Genomic DNA, 17,757 nt, shown 5'->3' with positions numbered 1-17,757 from the left:
ACAATGTGGATCCCTAAGCTGCTCGCATGGTGAATTGCTAGCTAGATGGCCTGGCTCCCTGGCCCCCATTAGCTGCCCTGCTCATTTGAAGAGCCCTGTTTGGGTGCACATCATGTGGGGGGAGGCAGGTAGGTGCCTGCCTTCCCCCAAGCTCCCCCCCCACACACAAACATTTGGTCAGGTGAACAACCTTCTTATGTAGTACTTACACAGAATAACTCCAGGCAAACAAGCCTCTTAACAAAGTATTTCAACTGAGAAACAAACACATACAGTAAAGATAGCAGATACAACAACTTGGCAGATTCAATAGGTGCCTTCGCACATAATGCCAAACTGGAGGCGAACGAGCCAGAGGTTCACTTTGGTGCTTGCCCAAATACGTGAAACCGTGGTTTCATCAAAAAGTGCGTAGAGGTTTGCAACCCCAAACCATAATCGGAACCTTCAGTTTTTAGTGAGTTTCTCTGCCTGAACTCCAGGTTTGAAAGTGGCCTCATGTTGTCTGAATTCTGCTGCCACTGTAACCTGGGTTTTGTGCTGTGCCTGCTACTGAAACCATTAAAAGGGTGGCTCAGACAAGTCCAGCAACTCATAAGCTGTATGGATGTTGTGCTTCTCATTGGGCGCCTCTCAGACCAGTTGCCCCACCCTCTGGAGTCTTCACACTCCTGCTGTTGCACGGCAACAGGGATGCCGCATTGCCCCATCCCAAGCTTCAATGCATGTCAAGGGAGAGACCCACATGGTGGGGGGGCTTTCAAATGCTTTCTGTGTTCCCTCCTTTCCCAATCCGCACAAAAACAGGATAGAATGACAAGACAGGCACAGCAGGAGAGGTCTCCACAAAGCAAGGCTAGATATGTATTTGCAGAAGCAACAACAACAACAACAACAACAAATATTTAAATACTGTTTTTCAACAAAAGTTTCCAAAGCGGTTTACACAGAGAAATAATAAAATAAATAAATAAGAAGATGGCTCCCTGTGCAAGGGACAGGTGCAAGCATGCTGACGCTAGCCTAACTGATGAGAAGAACTGTCCACCTGGAGCATGATTCCATCTACTCACAGGAGAGGTTCTTCCTGTGTGATGAGGATGGATCCTGCTCCAGAGAGGACCACTCACTCATGGGAGTGAAAGGCCAAGGAGACATGCCTCCATGTCAGAAGGCTATTGTCATGCAGCCCAGTTGCTAGATCCCCGCAAGCCCTGGGGAAGGGCACCTCAACAACACCTTTCCCAGTCCTGGTGACTGGTGGACAGCATGAGTCAAAGTGCTCCCTTTGGCAGTCTGGTCACTCCATAGCACATATGGATGTTCCTCCTTGCCACCACAGCCACTCGGCTTGGCAGGGATTGCTGAAGGCAGCAGTTCCCCTCACACGGGATTCTCTGCGGTGGCCAATCTACATTCGCCACAATGTTGGTCCCAGCCTTGGGAAATTTGAATGTGTATTAGGAGACATCCTTGATGTTACCCAACTCTGGCCACCTGGGAGTGCCCAGACACATGGAGTGGCCTGGATTCCTTGGGATTGTGTATGGGTTGAGTGGAGAGGGGAAGGTGTGGAGTGTGGATTCTATTGTTAAACAGAGATACCGGGGGGCCCACATCAGCGGGGACACCTATAGTTGGATGGGCTATCCCATGAGAGTGCAGTCTGACAGAGACCCGAAGCTCATTGAGCCTCTGGTCCTCCCTAGTGGACTGGTCCTCTAATGAGGGCCAGTCCACATCCTTAATATACCCTCCTAGGAAGTCATCATGATACCTTCCCGGTGTAACAGGAAAAAAGTGCCCCTCGCCATCCCCCAACACCAGAGGTTCTGCTTGTGCGAGGCTGCGTGGCTGCCAGGCCCTCCCAAGGGCTGTGGTGCAAGTGATTTGATGAAGGGGTTTAAATGCCCTGTTCCTCTGAGGGCGGCCGACCGATGCAAAACATTCTCGGTCGCACTCAGCGCACTCTGTACTGCCCCTTGCAAATTGCAGCCACCTTGCCAAATTGTACTGACACCTTGCCCACAGTCTGGTGGCATGAGCAGCCCGTGGCTTGTTGGGATTCGGCTTCAGGGGACCAGGAAGAGGGAAGGGCTCCTCTGCCCAGAAACTGGAGGTTGCAGGACTGCGGTTGGGTGAGCATCTGCGGGACGATTCCCAGGTTCACGAATTAACCTTAGGTTCATCAACCCACGGTTTCATGCTATGTCTGAAAGCAGCCAGTGAGGCTATTCCCATAATCAGGTGAAATCAGGCTAGGGGAGCCTAGCCCAATTTCGCCTGACCGTGAGAACCACCGGGCTCACAGGTGAGCCCGATGGCCTTTAAGCAGTTAACCCACTAAAGTAACCCTGCCCTAAAACCAGGTTTGTGGAGCGAGTGCTCCTCAAACCCGGGCTTTTTAATCGTGTGTTGCCGTGGCATGGCTCCGTGCCGCACCACAGCAACTCACGAGTAGACCCACGACCGGGAGGCTTAAAAGCAGCCTCCTGGCTTGGGGGTCTCTCCAGCATGCCCTGCGCACTTGCGCAGGGCATGCTGGAGCTTCCAGGGGCTGTGCGGCCCCCGATCCTCCCAGCCCCTGCTGGCTCCGTAACAGAGCCGGCAGTCGTGTGGGCGGCTGCTTCAGCTGCCCGGAGCAGACTGCCTGCTCGTGTGCGGGGAGAGCGGGCTAATCCCACTCTCCCCGCTAACCCACTCCAGGCTTTTCTCACTGATCATGAGAAAAGCCTCAGTGTATTTTAGTAGAGTGAAATATAACTGTGGATTCACTAAATAAATAATTCAAACCTATCTAACATGTTGGCTCAGTTGTGTTTATAGGATGCATCCTGGAACATATTGCTGATGTGTTGCATTCTGGGTCTTGTGCCCACTCCAGTTCCAGGTTTTGTTCTGGGAAAGTGGGGCCTTCATTGCGGAGATGGTAGCTTATTTGAACAGACATTGGCAATGGGTATTGTTCCCCCTTCTTTCAAAGGGCACACTGCTACATTTATTTGTGAATAAACTTACTCAGGAGTAAATTTATTTAGGTGTGGCAGTATACTTCTTGAAAACTAATCATTCTCCCCTCTCCCTGTACCCTTTAAGGCTATTTTAATACTTGAGTGTGTGCACAGCTGTCTATATCAGCCTTTGTCTCAAAAGAAGAAAGAAAATGTCAAGACCTCCACTGCAAAGATTCTCAGCCCAGGCTCTTTTCTGCTCCACATCCTCACCTGTTCCTATGCTTCCCCTCACCCGTCTTGTTATTTATTTCTTTGTACTGCTTCAGCTGTGCCTTCGCCTAACTGTTGGATCACATGTTAAAGCACAACTATATTCTAAAGTGTTTGTACCCCTTAAATGAACTGACCTCTGTTACCTCCTCAAATGTGGAGATCCAGCAGTAGTGACCATGGACTGTCCCCACGGTTCTCCTTGGTTTGCATTTGGATGGGTGACCACGTGTATCTTACATCTATCTGCTGTAATCCTTAGGGGATGGGGCCTTAGCTCAGTGACAGAGCATCTGCTTTGCATGCAGAAGACCCCAGGTTCAACCCCTGGCAGCATCTCCAGATAGGGCTGGGAAGGATTCCTGCCTGAAACCCTGGAGAGCCACTGCCAGGAAGTGTAGACAATACTGAGCTAGAGAAACAAATGGTCTGACTCAGTATAAGGCAGCTTCCTGTGTTCCTTTGTGAGTCTGCCTAGCTCCTGGGCCAGTGAGCATCTTGATCCTGCAGGGGAGAGCATGATAGAGGGGCAAACCTGAGAGAGGGGCTACCCAAAGCATGATAGAGGGGGAAACCTGGTGTGCTGAAATGCAGCTCTAAACATGGTGAGGATATATGCCAAGTATAATAATGTAACATTGAAACTGGATTCAGTTTCCACATGCACCCCACTCCCGTAGACCAGACCAGGTCGTTTAGGTAGAGACATCCTGAGCTCCACGGCCCTGAATCATAATTTTTGACTGCTTGGTCAAGAAAGATGATGCTATATACCTGATTCAATGCCATCACAAAGTGGGGAATAATTAAACAGGAAGGGGTAATGGCACAGCAAGAGGGAGAAACATCCTTGTTTTCACTGTAGGTGGGATAGAAACAGCACCAGAAATATGACCAGGTACTACTTGGGGCTGATGATGGAAGCCAATGAGGTGACTCCAAAATAGTTTCCTGTACTTACAAAGTTCAGGGCTGTTCATGTTTACTCCCCCATGTCCTCTCTGTGTCTGTGTTTCCCCTTGTCTAGAGATTATGTACAGTAGCTTCTTCCAGCTAAAGTCATCTCAAGATGTGTGGAAAGCTTGAGAGATGGCCACAGTGCAAGGCATCCCAACAGATGCACTTCCAACCTCCTTTTCTTTTTCACATCGTTTTTGTTGCATTCTGCTTTAAAAAAACAACCATTATGAACTAATCTATTACCAATGTTGATCCAGAGGATTCTGCTTCACAGAGAAAAGCTGGCTGAGATTACCATTTCACAATACTAAAGGAAAGCAAAATGAAGCCCAATGGATGAGATACAGAGAAGCAAAAGCAAAACCAGATGGCTGGCACTCAAAGGCAGAGCTGCTTAAAATGTGACATTTTTCCCAAAACAGAGATGGCTTCTTGATGGGAAAAGCACCTTTCCGCCCTGCCAGGTATAACGTGAGATGGGTCTTTTGCTGGAATGATGCACTGGGTAACCAATGCAGGTCTTAGTAGATTACCCACTTTGGGTTTTGTGATGGTAAGAAGTGAGGCTATGAATGGGAGCAAAGGCATCACTCAGCATATGCAGAGCATTTAGTGAGTGTCCTGTTTCAGATGTTCCTATATCCCTTCTGTTGAGCTGTTCCCCTTACATGAGTGTTAAATAATCATCTTGTGGATGGTCACCACCTGCTGCCACGTTCACTCTCCAATGCACCCTGCTAGCAACCAGCTGTCCTACTTCATATCTGAGACCTCAGGGCAAGGTTATATTTTTTATTACTGAACCAGATGAGTCCCAGTCAGTGTTACCATCCTCTTTCTCCTCTCTCCCTCCCAGACAGCAATGCTAAACCAGTCATTGACAGAGAATTGGCGGAATTAAGATTAAGCTACTTCCATCCGTTCATCAGCAATGAGCTTTAGAAAGGAGGAGAGAAACTAGTCAATAGAGTCATTTTATGTTGCAGGCACAGGGCTGGAGACAATCAGGTTCCCAATGATGTCATTTTTGCCTGTTTAAAAATAGGATTAATCTTTATGCTCACTGTTGTTCATTACAATAAACCTGAAACAAGGAAGTTGCTGTTAATGCCCTTAGGATATTTCTCCAAACATCTCGACATTCACTGTAAGTGAGAAAAGCTGCTTTGAGCCATTCAAATAGTTACCATGGAATACCTTTAAAAATAAGTACAATTTAAGTATTGTTGTTCTCCCTGAATATAGAACAAGAAAATAGGTAGAGCTGGACAGTATGCTGATCATGTTCCAATGAGAGGGGCGGAGTAGGTGCATCTCCTTCCTCTAGGAGCAATAATAAATAATAAAAACTGGGCTACAGACAAATCAGGGATGAGCTTTTGTCTCCCTTAGTAACTTCCTGTTCCTCCTTAGGCAGGCTGGATCAACAAGCAGAGCTATGGAGCCTGTCCAGAGGTTTGGGAACAGTCTGGCCAACACAATGTGTGGTACTGAATTCTTTTTCAGCAGGCTTTTCAAATTCCAACATAAAGGCCAGCCAGCGGAATTTATGACCCCTGACATGCCATGATCATGGGAAGCTTGCATGTGACAGAATTGTAAAAGTATAGCCCTGCGGCCTAGCAGGATAGGTCCTCCATCCTTTTCCATGGAGACATGTGATTAATTGAGGACCTCTTGGAGCGCCTGAGCTGGCTGGAATTGTACTGCCTGGCTTGTTTCACTAATGATCTCCTAGCACACACAGAGCGAGATCAGAGAATCTATGCTTCCTGGGCAGCCTAGCGAGTCTAAGGCATGGAGGAGAACAATCTCCCAACTCCCTCTTCCCTCCTTTCAGGGAAATTTGTGCTGCTTCAGATGTTGTCAGACACCATTAAACAACCTAATTAATCCTAGCTTTAGATGTCAGAGCAACCAACACCCTGCACTCACTCTTCTCGCCTCCCCCCCCCTCCACAGTGAGTTCAGAGCAGTCATCACCAAGCCTTATATTTGACAGAGTCGGCCAAAGATGGTTTCAGTTGCGAGCAGGAGTCCAATTATGGAAGAATTCTCATTCACTTAAAGCAGTCTTGCAAGTAAATTGACTAGCCTCCTGAAAATATTAATAGCCCATCTGAACATATGTTCCTGCTCTTAAGTTTCTTATAGGTGAGACCAACTAGGCAGAAAGTTGGGGAGTTAGTAGAAGCTGAACCGCGGGATGGATACCTCCTGGAGAATTGAATTTCTCTCCTCGGTGACTTACAGTAGCTGAGCCTCTTATTGGAGAGGTGAACCAGGCTGGTGTAGTGGCTAGAATGTGAAACATGGACCAGGGAGATTTGGCTGCATTCGCACATAATGGAGGACTGGAGTTGGAGGGACCCATGGTTTCCTTACTGTTATGTCCTAACACAGCAAACTCCAGTCCTGTCCGTAGTGTGACCCAAGGTCGCATTTACAAGACTCCATTTTGAACCCTCAGCTTGTAGTGAGTTTTGTTACTCCAGACTTTCGGGGAGCCTCCTTTTCATCTGAATGCAGCATTCGGCCAGACTGGAGATGAGGGAGGAAGCCTGCACAGCCAGCTCTCCCACCTTCCTGCAGTCTTGCTGACTGCAGAGAGGATGCACTCCTGAATGTCTGAATTCAGGAAGAAGAGCAGGGGGAAAGGGGTGCAGAACTGCAGGTCCTTTGGATCCATGTTCTGTGTTACATGCGAATGCAGCCTCTGTAATGACCATGAATGAAGCTCACTACCTGGCCTTGAACCATTCAGTGGCCTGGTTGATAAGCAATGCTAACTTATGGTTTATGCTACGTGAAGAAGACTAAGGAAGCTGCAGATTTGCACACTCTCCCTTCTCATCCTCTTTCATGTGCAAGAGAAAGGAACTCAGTTCCACATTACATACAGATGGGGAGCTGAGGTTTGTTAACTGACTGGTGGGGCAGTCTTTTTATGAGGCGAAGTCAGATAGTTGCCTCAAGTGGCAAATTATTGGGGCACAGCAGGATGGCAAGGTGCTTCTCACCTACTACTGTCACCTACTCTCTCTGCTATTTGAGCAGTTCTTTAAAACTGAGTGATGGCAGAGCCACTGCTTAGCAAAAGGCTGACCCTCTCCTCCCGATGACCTTCTCCTCCTTGCTTCCATTGCCTCCCCTCTCATTTGCTCCTGAGCTGATAATAAGAAGGGAGAGGAAGCAGAAGAGTAAGTGAGAAAAGCACACTGGAGTTCTGTAGAGTGTCTCCAGGACTCTACTGTCCTTTCTCTGTGTCCTCTTCTATTTCCTCCCCCTTCTCATTATCAGCCCAGTAGCAAATGAGAGAAGTGGTTATTACTGCCACTGATGCCTTAAAAAAAGAGGGGGGAATTGGAATTTGGCAGCCTACCTTAGGCACAAAGAAGTCATGGCCTATGACTGCTAATTAGTATGAGACTAAACCATAGCTTAATTTTGATTTGATATCTTGGCTTGCCCTAGCTCCCATTAGTTAGCAAATCACAGTGCTTCAAGTTCACAATAGCATGGAATAGTATTTTGTTTTAAAGTGAGAGGAAATATGTTTATTCACATTCTCTTGTGCAAGAGGGAAGGTCGGGGGCTTAGGGTGACAACTTAAGTTGGTGGTCCACCAGAATGTTTTCTGCTGTGGTACTCAAAAACGATTGCTGACATCCTGACTACCACTGTGTGGATATTTCTGAAAGCACACATGCAGTGCAAGCCCCACACTAATCCCTGCACTTCTGAAGTGCAGGTGCTCTTGCACAAGACTGCAAATACTTTTGAAGCTTCCCTACACTCTGGATATGCTCTGTTAGAGCAGAAACACATAGTGCTTCCAGAAGCATGTGGGTTAGCACTGCATATGTGCTGATGTTAGAAGCACATATGCAGCAATGTCCAGATGCCAGCCAATAATTCTGCGCTGCTCTGCCCAATTTCTGTTCGTCAAACTAAGAACATTGATGATTTGATAGTACATCATTCTCACTATATAAATCTATTTCCCTTCTCTTATTACTGCAAAAGATTTTTGAAACTTTGCTGCTTTTTGACACCATGTTTTTGCGGTCTTTCTCTGACTCTGTTCCTCACTTATTTAGGCTGTAACAAATGTGTGTGTGTGTGTGTGTGTGCGCGTGTGTGTGTGTATATGTATATGTATATGTATATGTATATGTATGTATGTTATGGTGTCTGAAACCAGTTTTCAAAAAGACTTTCTGATACATGTGAAAGATGCCATATCAGGTTTCAAGATCAACTTCTGCACTTCTGTTTTAAATTGTTTTCCAGCATAACAACAACAGACTAAAAGAAGATATAATAGCAATAGCAATAGCACTTACATTTATATACCGCTCTATAGCCAGAGCTTTCTAAGCAGTTTACAATGATTTAGCATATTGCCCCCAACATTCTGGGTACTCATTTTACCGACCTCGGAAGGATGGAAGGCTGAGTCAACCTTGAGCCCCTGGTCAGGATCGAACTTGTAACCTTCTGGTTACAGGGCGGCAGTTTTACCACTGCGCCACCAGGGGCTCATAATGAGGATCTTAGTGGAGAGAGAGCCAATCAGGTATTACCCACTCCCTGCCTCTCTTTCCTTGTGTCTTTGCTGCTACCACCTCATCAATACCATCCTAAAGGACCCAGTAAGGAGGACCCATTTGAAATAATGAAGCAGTGTTGCTACAGTGGCAACACAGTCCTTAGGAGCCACACAGAGGCTCTGCACATTTGCTTCCAGCATCGGTGGGCTTTCCACTCTCGTGGAGCCAGCACTCATGCTCTACTCTTCCATCACTGGGGAGCTGTCCAGTATCTAAGCAAACCCAATGGGAGTTTAATTGACGGAGAAGGCCCTAGAGTCCCGGGTTGTCCTGCTTACATTCCCCAACAAAAGGGCTGAAAGAAAGGTCAATGGGCTGGCTCTACAGCTGATAGACTAAAGAAAGAAGAACAAAACATCTGACTGTCTGTGGTTATTGCAGGTGATATTGTGTTAGCAAACAAGAGGCAGAAGGAGGGAGCGCAGTGCAACTACCAGCATTGATTGTGCACCTTGACAAAGAGGTTGAGGTTAGTGGTGTGTGTGCACTACCAGGCACTACTGTAGCTACACCCATGGGAGGAGAGTGTTCAAGTCCACAGCTCCCTTATCTGCATTCATATAGCACTAAACTACTATTTAGTATTACATCTGATCTGAACTGGGTGTTTATCTCCGTGCCTAGCCTTCCTTACAAGAGTTGCTGAGATCAAAATGGGATGATCCACATGTATGCTGACCTGAGCTTCTTGGAGAAATGGTAGGACACACACACAATACATTAATTGTATGCAGGACTGGGTGTGCCTGTGCACTGTGTACATGTTATTGGCTGCAGTGCGGCAACGGTATCAATTACTGGCAATGTGGTCTGCATCAGAGAGGGTGGAGAGTCCCCTTTAAACATCCACCGAGTACCCAGCCAACACACATTTGGACTAAGGCAAACCTGGTGAATGTTCCATATAATTTATTAGGTGCAGATGATATCATCACCTATATCACACTGATCCACTTACCAAGTTGAGCTTTTCTTCACAGAAGAGTATTCTGAGGCTAGGTTTAGAGATTATTTTCTCTGCTGACTTCTTTACCTCCTTTAAACTGGGGTGCCTTGTCCACCTGGTCCAGGGCCTTCCAAAGATCTGAAAGAGTAATTCACAACTGAAGGCGCTAGTGTACCTTCTTTTCCTTCTCTGGGTGTCTTACAAGGCCCTTTATTGAGAAAACGGAAGAGTATTTCCCAGCTTCCTCAGTTATTTCTCTTTCTTTTTACCACTCCTTGATTGCCTGCAAGTGGGCCTGCAGTTTCTCTAGACCTGGGCACAGCAAGATCCTGGCTGAATTCACATGTAACGTGGAGCTATGGGTCCAATGAACCCACAGTTCCACACCTCCTCCCCCCGCTGTCCCATTCACATTAGAATGACAGGGAGAGCTGCCTTTCTGCACTCAGCGAGACTGCAGAGAGGCTGGGGAGCTGACTGTGTGGGCTTCCTTCTCGACAGAAGGACAGCCCACACAACCAATCAGGCCAGGGTGAGGGAGGAGCTTCCTCCCTCAACTCCAGTTCCATGGGGCTGAAACTGCGGTGCCAGTGTTTGGATGTAATGCTGGTGCCACAAAACCAGAGTTAAAGGCAGCGAAACTCCACTCTGACTGAAGGTTCAGAGTGGAGTTTGGGGAGGGAAACCATGGTCACTTCTCGCCCTTAACTCTGGTTTCCTGAATTTGATGTGCGGCTTTGGAAACCAGAGGAGAAAGAACCTCCAGTTTCCTATTGCATCCAGATTTGGCCTCTCTGGTAGATCATCTACTGAAATCTGATGTCCCCTTTTCCTCCTGCCCCTCCTGGTTTATGGACACAAATCACAGGTGTAGATGCATACAATTAAAATGTCCTTGACACCACATAGAGCCCAGGCCACATGGAAGTGATTCTGGGCAGCAGCCATGTCACTGAAGAAACATTTGAAATAGGCCTGATACAGGAGTGGAGAGAAGGTGACAAAAAGGACTCCAGTAGATGCATGTATACAAAGAGAGTAAGAAAGGATGCAAAGGAGGGAAGACAGAATTAGGGTTTCTTTGAATCTATTGTTGTGTTAGGAAGGCTTTTCTTGTCCTTTCCTGGACAACTGGAAGAAGGTAGACCTGTGGCAATTTAGTCTTCCATTTAATATGCAGCATGATGTCCTTAAAAAGGTGATCTTTATGTACATGAAAGGAGATGGATGTGATAAATAATGCAGCCTGCTCAGTGGCACTTCTGAATTATAAAGCGCAACTCTCTCTCTCATTTGAGATAGAAACATGCTAATTACCCATCGCTGGCACGAACTCCTTATTCCACTATCCATTCACAATCTTGACAGCATTAAGTATGTCCCTCTATGCCGCTTTAATCACCGATGCGGAGTTTAAGCAGCACTTGCTCTGTCCCTAATGACTCCACTCTGAACATGGAACTGATGTTGACAAAATACACCTTGACACTCACATTAAAAAACAGAAAAGTTGTTTCCACCCCTCTCCGGCAAGAGCCATAAGTGCTATCAATTCAGAGAGACAAAACACCGAGCAGAGTCAATACCAAATTCCCTGGGTGGAAACAGGGAAGAGCAAGCATGCAGCTGAATGTTCGGTTGCACCCTCTACTGGGCAAGGATGGCATTTGGGATGAAGATAGATAGTCCTGGGGGAAAAATAATCAGGAACACGGAGCTTTGGCTATCTGACAGGTGACTTGTGTACTGGACCATTTTCACAAGTGGCGACTAAATTGGTGTTTTCTACACTGGTAAATGGAATGAGTGTGCCACATCAACTGAAATGTACATTTTATTTCAAAATTACTCTTATCTGCTTTCTGTACTGCTCTAACTGCATTCACAAGTGACAGGTACCAGAGTAAAAGGCATTTGTGCAGCATGGTCCCATGTACACATTTCATGCACATAGAGAACTTTCATTCAGCAGTAAGTTCCTCTGAGCTCAATAAAGCTTCCTCCCAGCCTAACAGTCCCATTTCTATGGTCCAGTTAAGGTGGCCATCACTATGCCAGAGCATAACCTGCTTCACTCATTGGGATGCTGTGCTCTCCCAGCAACAAAGCCAAAGACACCATAATAGCACAGTCTCTTCTTAGACTGTGAGTTCCTTTGGGACAGGGAACCTTTTCCTCATTCCTTTTGCTGTGCAAACCATTTTGTGAATTTTTGGGTTTAATATTATTATTAATAATAACAATAACAACAATAATAAATATAATTAATAATATATCATATCAAAGAAAATCTCACACAACAGTGATGAGAACATCTCCCACAAAGTCCCTGGTAACTATACCACTACACACCAATCATAATGTTGCTCAGTGGTGACACTTCCACATTAGCCGAGTATGGAAGGCATCAGTTAACATGCAATGATAGCAGGAAAGCTGGGTTGGCATCATGGGGCCCATTCCATATCTCCCCCTCCCCAAGATACACAAATGGACAATAGGAAGAGCCCCAACAGTGTCTCTCCCACTATAGATTTCCCTAGCCCAGTGGTCAGGAGTAGGGATGTGTGAAATGTTTCAAGTTCAGAACGTTCTGATTTGAAATGGGCTATTTCAAGTGTTCAGAGCTAGAAACAAAACACTCTTCAAATGAATGGCATGTTTCGAGCTCAGAATAGAATGACCCAGTTCTGAGACGGAACATTTTGAGTGTTCCGGGTGTTGGAAGTGAAGGACTTTGCGCTGTCTCTTGTCTCAAAGACAGTGGAGGACAGACTAGTGAGTCAGAGGGCTAGAGGGTCAAGACATTGGTCATCCCTTCTCTACTGCTCTGACACTATCACTTTGGAATGTAAATTGCTACTCTCAGGGACTAACTTCCTTCCTGCTATGCACTTCCTCTCTCCCTTCTCTTCCAGTTCCTTCTACCTTGCAACATGCAAGCTCCTCTCCCTGCACCATGTGTGCAGAGAGATGGAGAATCCATCTGCATCCAGCTAGATAGATAGATTAGAAATCCTAACTCCTCACTTTCCTATCTAGAATAGAGTTCTCTAATAAATACCATTTATATTGATTTGAAACTATGAACTGGCTTCAAGTTACTTTACTCTTAGCATACACTCATGCCTAACTAAATTCTGCTGTGTTGTGCCTGTGTGCACTCTGCTATAATGAAAAAGGGATTCTCTTACCAGAGAGAATTCCCAACACCAGGTGCCATTTTGGAGGCCTGTTTTTCCAGGGAAAGCTGGTCTACCAATTGGGGTCAACGGGTAGACCAGGCCTTTGTTCCAGAATTGCGTTGGCCTGTCTTGGATGACTGGTCTACTGGGTACACCAGTCTTTTGAGGTGGGCCGATGCACTAAATCTGGAGTGGAGGCCTGGTCTACCCAATCGGTAGACCAGCTCTCCCTGGAAAATGAGCCTTCCAAAATAGCGCTCAGAATGCTCAAAACACAAAATGTTCCGAGCTCATTCCATCAGAACAACTGGCTCTACTTATTGTTCTGATGAAACATTCTGGGGATTTGCGTTTTGTTTCGAGCTCAAAATGAAATGTACAATCTGTTTCATTCACACCCCTAGTCAGGAGGGTTCTCTAGAGCAGTATTCTTTCTTGCAAGTCCCAGGAGCAAGCAGCTGCTCTCATTGTGGCTTTCTGACTAACTGTGAAGTGGTATACTTAGTGCTGCCCCCTAGCACAGCACAGAGGCAACCATTCCCACCACTCAGTGCTACATTTTGCCCAGCACCAGTAGGGCTCTTTAAGAGAAACAGAGCCCTCTTGGAAGGTATACACAGAATGCTGGGTAGGGATGTGCCCGAACCGGTTCGGAGGCCATGCTGGAGGCCTCCGAACCGGTCCGGATCTGATCCGATCCAGCGGCTCAGCACGGAGGGGGGTTGTAGCTTTAAGGGCAGGGGGGTAGTACTTACCTCCCCCCCGCCGCTCTTCCCCCTCCGGCGCTGTGGTTTTTGTAAAAGTTTCTGGGGTGGCAGCGTTCCTCCCTGCCGCCCCTGCTCCCGTCGTTAGCCTACCAGAGCTTAAGAACATTACACACATGCGCCCGTTCCGGCGCGCGTGCGCACTCGCCGCCACCGCGCGCTCACTCCGTACATGTCACACGTCGACGTGTGACATATACTGAGTGTGCGCGCAGTGGCGACGGGTGCGCACGCATGCCAGAACGGGCGCATGCATGTAACATACTTAAGCTCTGGCAGGCTAACGACGGGGGCAGGGGCGGCAGGGAGGAACGCTGCCACCACAGAAACTTTTACAAAAACCACAGCGCCGGAGGGGGAAGAGCGGTGTGTGTGGGGGGGTAAGTACTACCCCCCCGCCCTTAAAGCTACAACCCCCCCGTGCCAAACCGGACCTGTTCGGAGCCATGCACATCCCTAATGCTGGGCAGATGCACACAGAACAGATCTCTACGGGGAAAGCTTGGGAAGGACTACACTTCCTATGGCTCCATGCACGCCTCCCAAGATGGGTCTACAGCCACACTACCCTGAACACACTCGATCTTGTCTGATCTCAGAAGCTAAGCAGAGTCAGGCCTGGTTAGTACTTGGATGGGTCTCCCAAGATGGCGCTGGGAACAATGGCTCTGTTTCGCTTTAAGGTCCCCACAGTGACATTCGTCAAAGCTCAGCACTGTATAGAAGTCAGTACTGTGGGAAATGGCTTTGGAGGTTTTTTGTCCAAGTGGCACCCGCCTGAAAAATAACAAAGATCTCTGGCCTGCAGGATTCAGGTGCAAAAGACTTCCAAGGCCCCACTATGGTGCCAATGCATCCACACAGCTAATGTTCATGACACTTCACATCACATGTTTTTAAAGGTGTCTGCATAATGGGAGCAAGCATTTTGCAATGGTCACAGATGAAAGCTATATGGACAAGGGGAAATGGGAGCCACAGGGCTGTGACAATCACTGCAGACAGGTGATTGTCTGCAATCACTGTGACCTGGCAGGCAGCCCAGTGGGAAACCAGGCTGCAATGGCAAATGGGAGATATGGGCTTGGTTTCCATTCCTGGCAGATACTGGTATGACTATATGCTAGGCAAATCCAACCTTTTATGTGCCCTGCGGGTGACTGGAATTCTGGATGGAAACTGTGGAGGAAGTGGGATTGGATCCTAGGCCTCCCTCTCCAAAAAGCAGCATCCTAGCCGCACAGAAGAAAGGTTTGTAATGGGATCTGCCTTGTCCCTGCAGACCTGCAGAGTGGATTTGAGCTACCTGTTGTGTCCCTGAAGTCCTAAGGCAGAGGACCTGTCAGGGACCTGCAAGTGCAAGCACCATCCATCTGTGCTCCCTTCTCCATTGTTAGCCTTAGTGGTTTGCTCCGTTTTGTGCAGAGTGCCTTCTCCACCATTCCCATTTGTGCTCTTGCATTCAGTTTCATATGGGCTGGATGTGGGGGAGGGGGAATTAGCACCATGCTGTACATCTTGGTATTGGAACTGTGTTCCCTTGCTGGGGCTTATGGTGCTGTGTCCTGATTGTCCTGATTGGTTAAGATCCAATGTGGTTGAAAGATGGAGCAGGGGTGGCATCTGTGGCTCTCATGAGAGGAGAGCTGGTCTTGTGGTAGGAAGCATGACTGGTCTCCTTAGCTAAGCAGGGTCTGCCCTGGTTGCATATGAATGGAGACTAGAAGTGTGAGCACTGTAAGATATTCCCCTCAGGGGATGGAGCTGCTCTGGGAAGAGCAGAAGGTTTCAAGTTCCCTCCCTGGCTACTCCAAGATAGGGCTGAGAGAGAGTCCTGTCTGCAACCTTGGAGAAGCCGTTGCCAGTCTGTGAAGACAATACTGAGCTACAGTAGATAGACCAATGGTCTCTGACTCAGTATATGGCAGCTTCCTATGTTCCAGTTGCTTCAATGGGATAGTTTTCACCTACAGTACCTGTTTCATCAGCATATCTTGATCCCTGTGGACAAAGTGGGACCAACTGCTGCAAAGCACAGTGCCCACACTAAGTTGGCCACTTCTCTGATCCTCCTTCATTTTCACCCAATTCTCCCCTTCACATCATTCAAGCATTGTTACAAGGGCGGAGCATTTATACTATCTTCAACTGTTCTGGCATAATGACATTGCTCTGCAGTGCTGCTATAAAATCATGATGCCAGCATTATTCCAGCAAATAGTGTAAGGGATTTAGGAGCAATTTTGTCCTCATCCAGCTGGTGCAACTTGAGGATAGGTTTGCACTTTTAGTGTGACTTGTGAAAAGGCCTTTAGTCTTCAGTTATTGGACTGTGGCACCAAGAAGGTTAAGAACATCAGAAGGGCTCTGCTGGATCGGTCCATCTACTCCAGCATCCTGTTTTCCACAGCGGCCAACCAGAAGCATCTGGGAAGAGATTAATATATAAGCATTTCCTAAACAGGTCTCTATAGATTGCAGTTAACTGCATGCATAAAAGCAGGCATCAATACAGCACAAGGAAAAGGAGATACTTGTCAAACTTTTCCTCTCATTATACCCAAGTGAGATATTATAAGCCACATGACAATGTATTTAGCAAAAGAGAACACCAACACCTTGTCTAGCAGGGTACAAAATACAGTTCTGAAAGGGCTTAGAATTGCTCATTCTGTCCCAAAAATGAAAATAAACTTTAACGGTTTCTTTCACTGAATCGTGAATCCTCTTGTTTGGAAGAGCGATGTCACCTTCAGATCGTGCCATCTGTGGTTGATTTCTGTACCAAAGAGGTGCTAAGGCACAGGCTTGCCCAGATGCCCCACTGTGTGAAAAGACGTTAAGGAGATGGCCGTCCTTATGGATATTTGGCAGAGAGGACAGCACTTTGCATGGTCTCAGTCTCTCTCTTACTAGAGCACATGCATCAGGACAGAGCTCTGGTGCTGAGGATACGTTCGTGGGGCTAAGCTCTGGTTGAGCTTTGCATACTGCATGATAAATCCCATAGAGAAAATGATCAGATTTGCTACTGAAAGGAACAGCCCTTTCTTAAAGATAAAATGTCCTTCACAGAAGGAAGTTGTTTTCAGAATACTGTGTTCCATAATGAGTAATAATGCTGCTGTCTGGGGTGGGGGAGGGACTGGAATGGGGTCAGGGGTTCATCACTGCATAATGGTGCAAAGTTGTCGCATCCAATAGCTTCAGACAACAAAAGCAAGAAAGAGGTATACTGAATCAGATTTCTGTGCATTTCCGCTCCAGCCTTCCTACTTGCATGTTGCCTTCTGTGAGTCAGCACATTCATCCTTCATTGCCTTATCATTAATAACCAGAGGCAAGGAAAAGTTTCCCAATCTCTTCCAGCCTCTTAGATGGAAATTAGTCAATATCAACATGGCAGAAGGGCAAAGCTTCTAGCTAAGCCCTGAGGGCAGAATGCCTTTCATATTGTTTTGCAAGAGCAAGCAAAATATTCACATTTGGTGAGGCAAAGTCTTGAAAGGATCTCATGATACTGATAAGACGAAAGAGTGTGCATGTGTGTAATTTGTTTTGCTACTGCAGTTTCTACTGTTCAGCTGACTTAAAATGGCAAACAGTGTTTTCCATTCAGGCTTCCAAAATAAGCAAAGCAATTTTGTGTGTGTGTGTGTGTGCGTGTTTACATCCATAGTAGAATAAGCAGTTGACACAATTGCTTTTTACATGGAGGTACGTTCTGACATCTTTGATCAGTTATGATCAAGTGATAGCTATTATTTTATTTTATTTTATTTTATTTTATTTTATTTTATTTTATTTTATTTTATTTTAATACCGCCCTTCCCAATTATGGCTATTCTTCCCATACCTAGTTTTGCATAATTATACTATCAAGGGATCACATCACCATTTGCAGTGTCACCAAGCTTGCTGACATCGAGGCCATTCACACAACCGGGCAGGTGGGGTGGTGGGCATGGGCAGGGGAGGCTGAGTAAACTCACCTACCCCCCAAACAAGCAAGTTCTTGTTTCAGGAGCACGAACCACACTCCCAGACCAGAAGTTCTGCATGGGG

The 17,757-nt window shown here is 46.8% G+C and overlaps 1 long non-coding RNA gene across 5 annotated transcripts in view; it reads right to left on the bottom strand.

Moving 5' to 3' along the window:
• LOC128341610 (uncharacterized) overlaps positions 1–17,757 on the bottom strand; it is a 135,411-nt gene that overhangs the window by 95,438 nt on the left and 22,216 nt on the right. For all 5 annotated transcript variants that reach the window (XR_008314490.1, XR_008314489.1, XR_008314488.1 and 2 more), the window contains exon 2: positions 9,756–9,881. This is a non-coding gene — a long non-coding RNA (uncharacterized LOC128341610). The remainder of the gene's footprint in view (positions 1–9,755; positions 9,882–17,757) is intronic.

The sequence above is a fragment of the Hemicordylus capensis genome, chromosome 2, assembly GCF_027244095.1.
Source record: "Hemicordylus capensis ecotype Gifberg chromosome 2, rHemCap1.1.pri, whole genome shotgun sequence".
NCBI classification, from domain to species: Eukaryota; Metazoa; Chordata; class Lepidosauria; order Squamata; family Cordylidae; genus Hemicordylus; species Hemicordylus capensis.
This window is presented reverse-complemented; position numbering and strand designations above follow the sequence as displayed.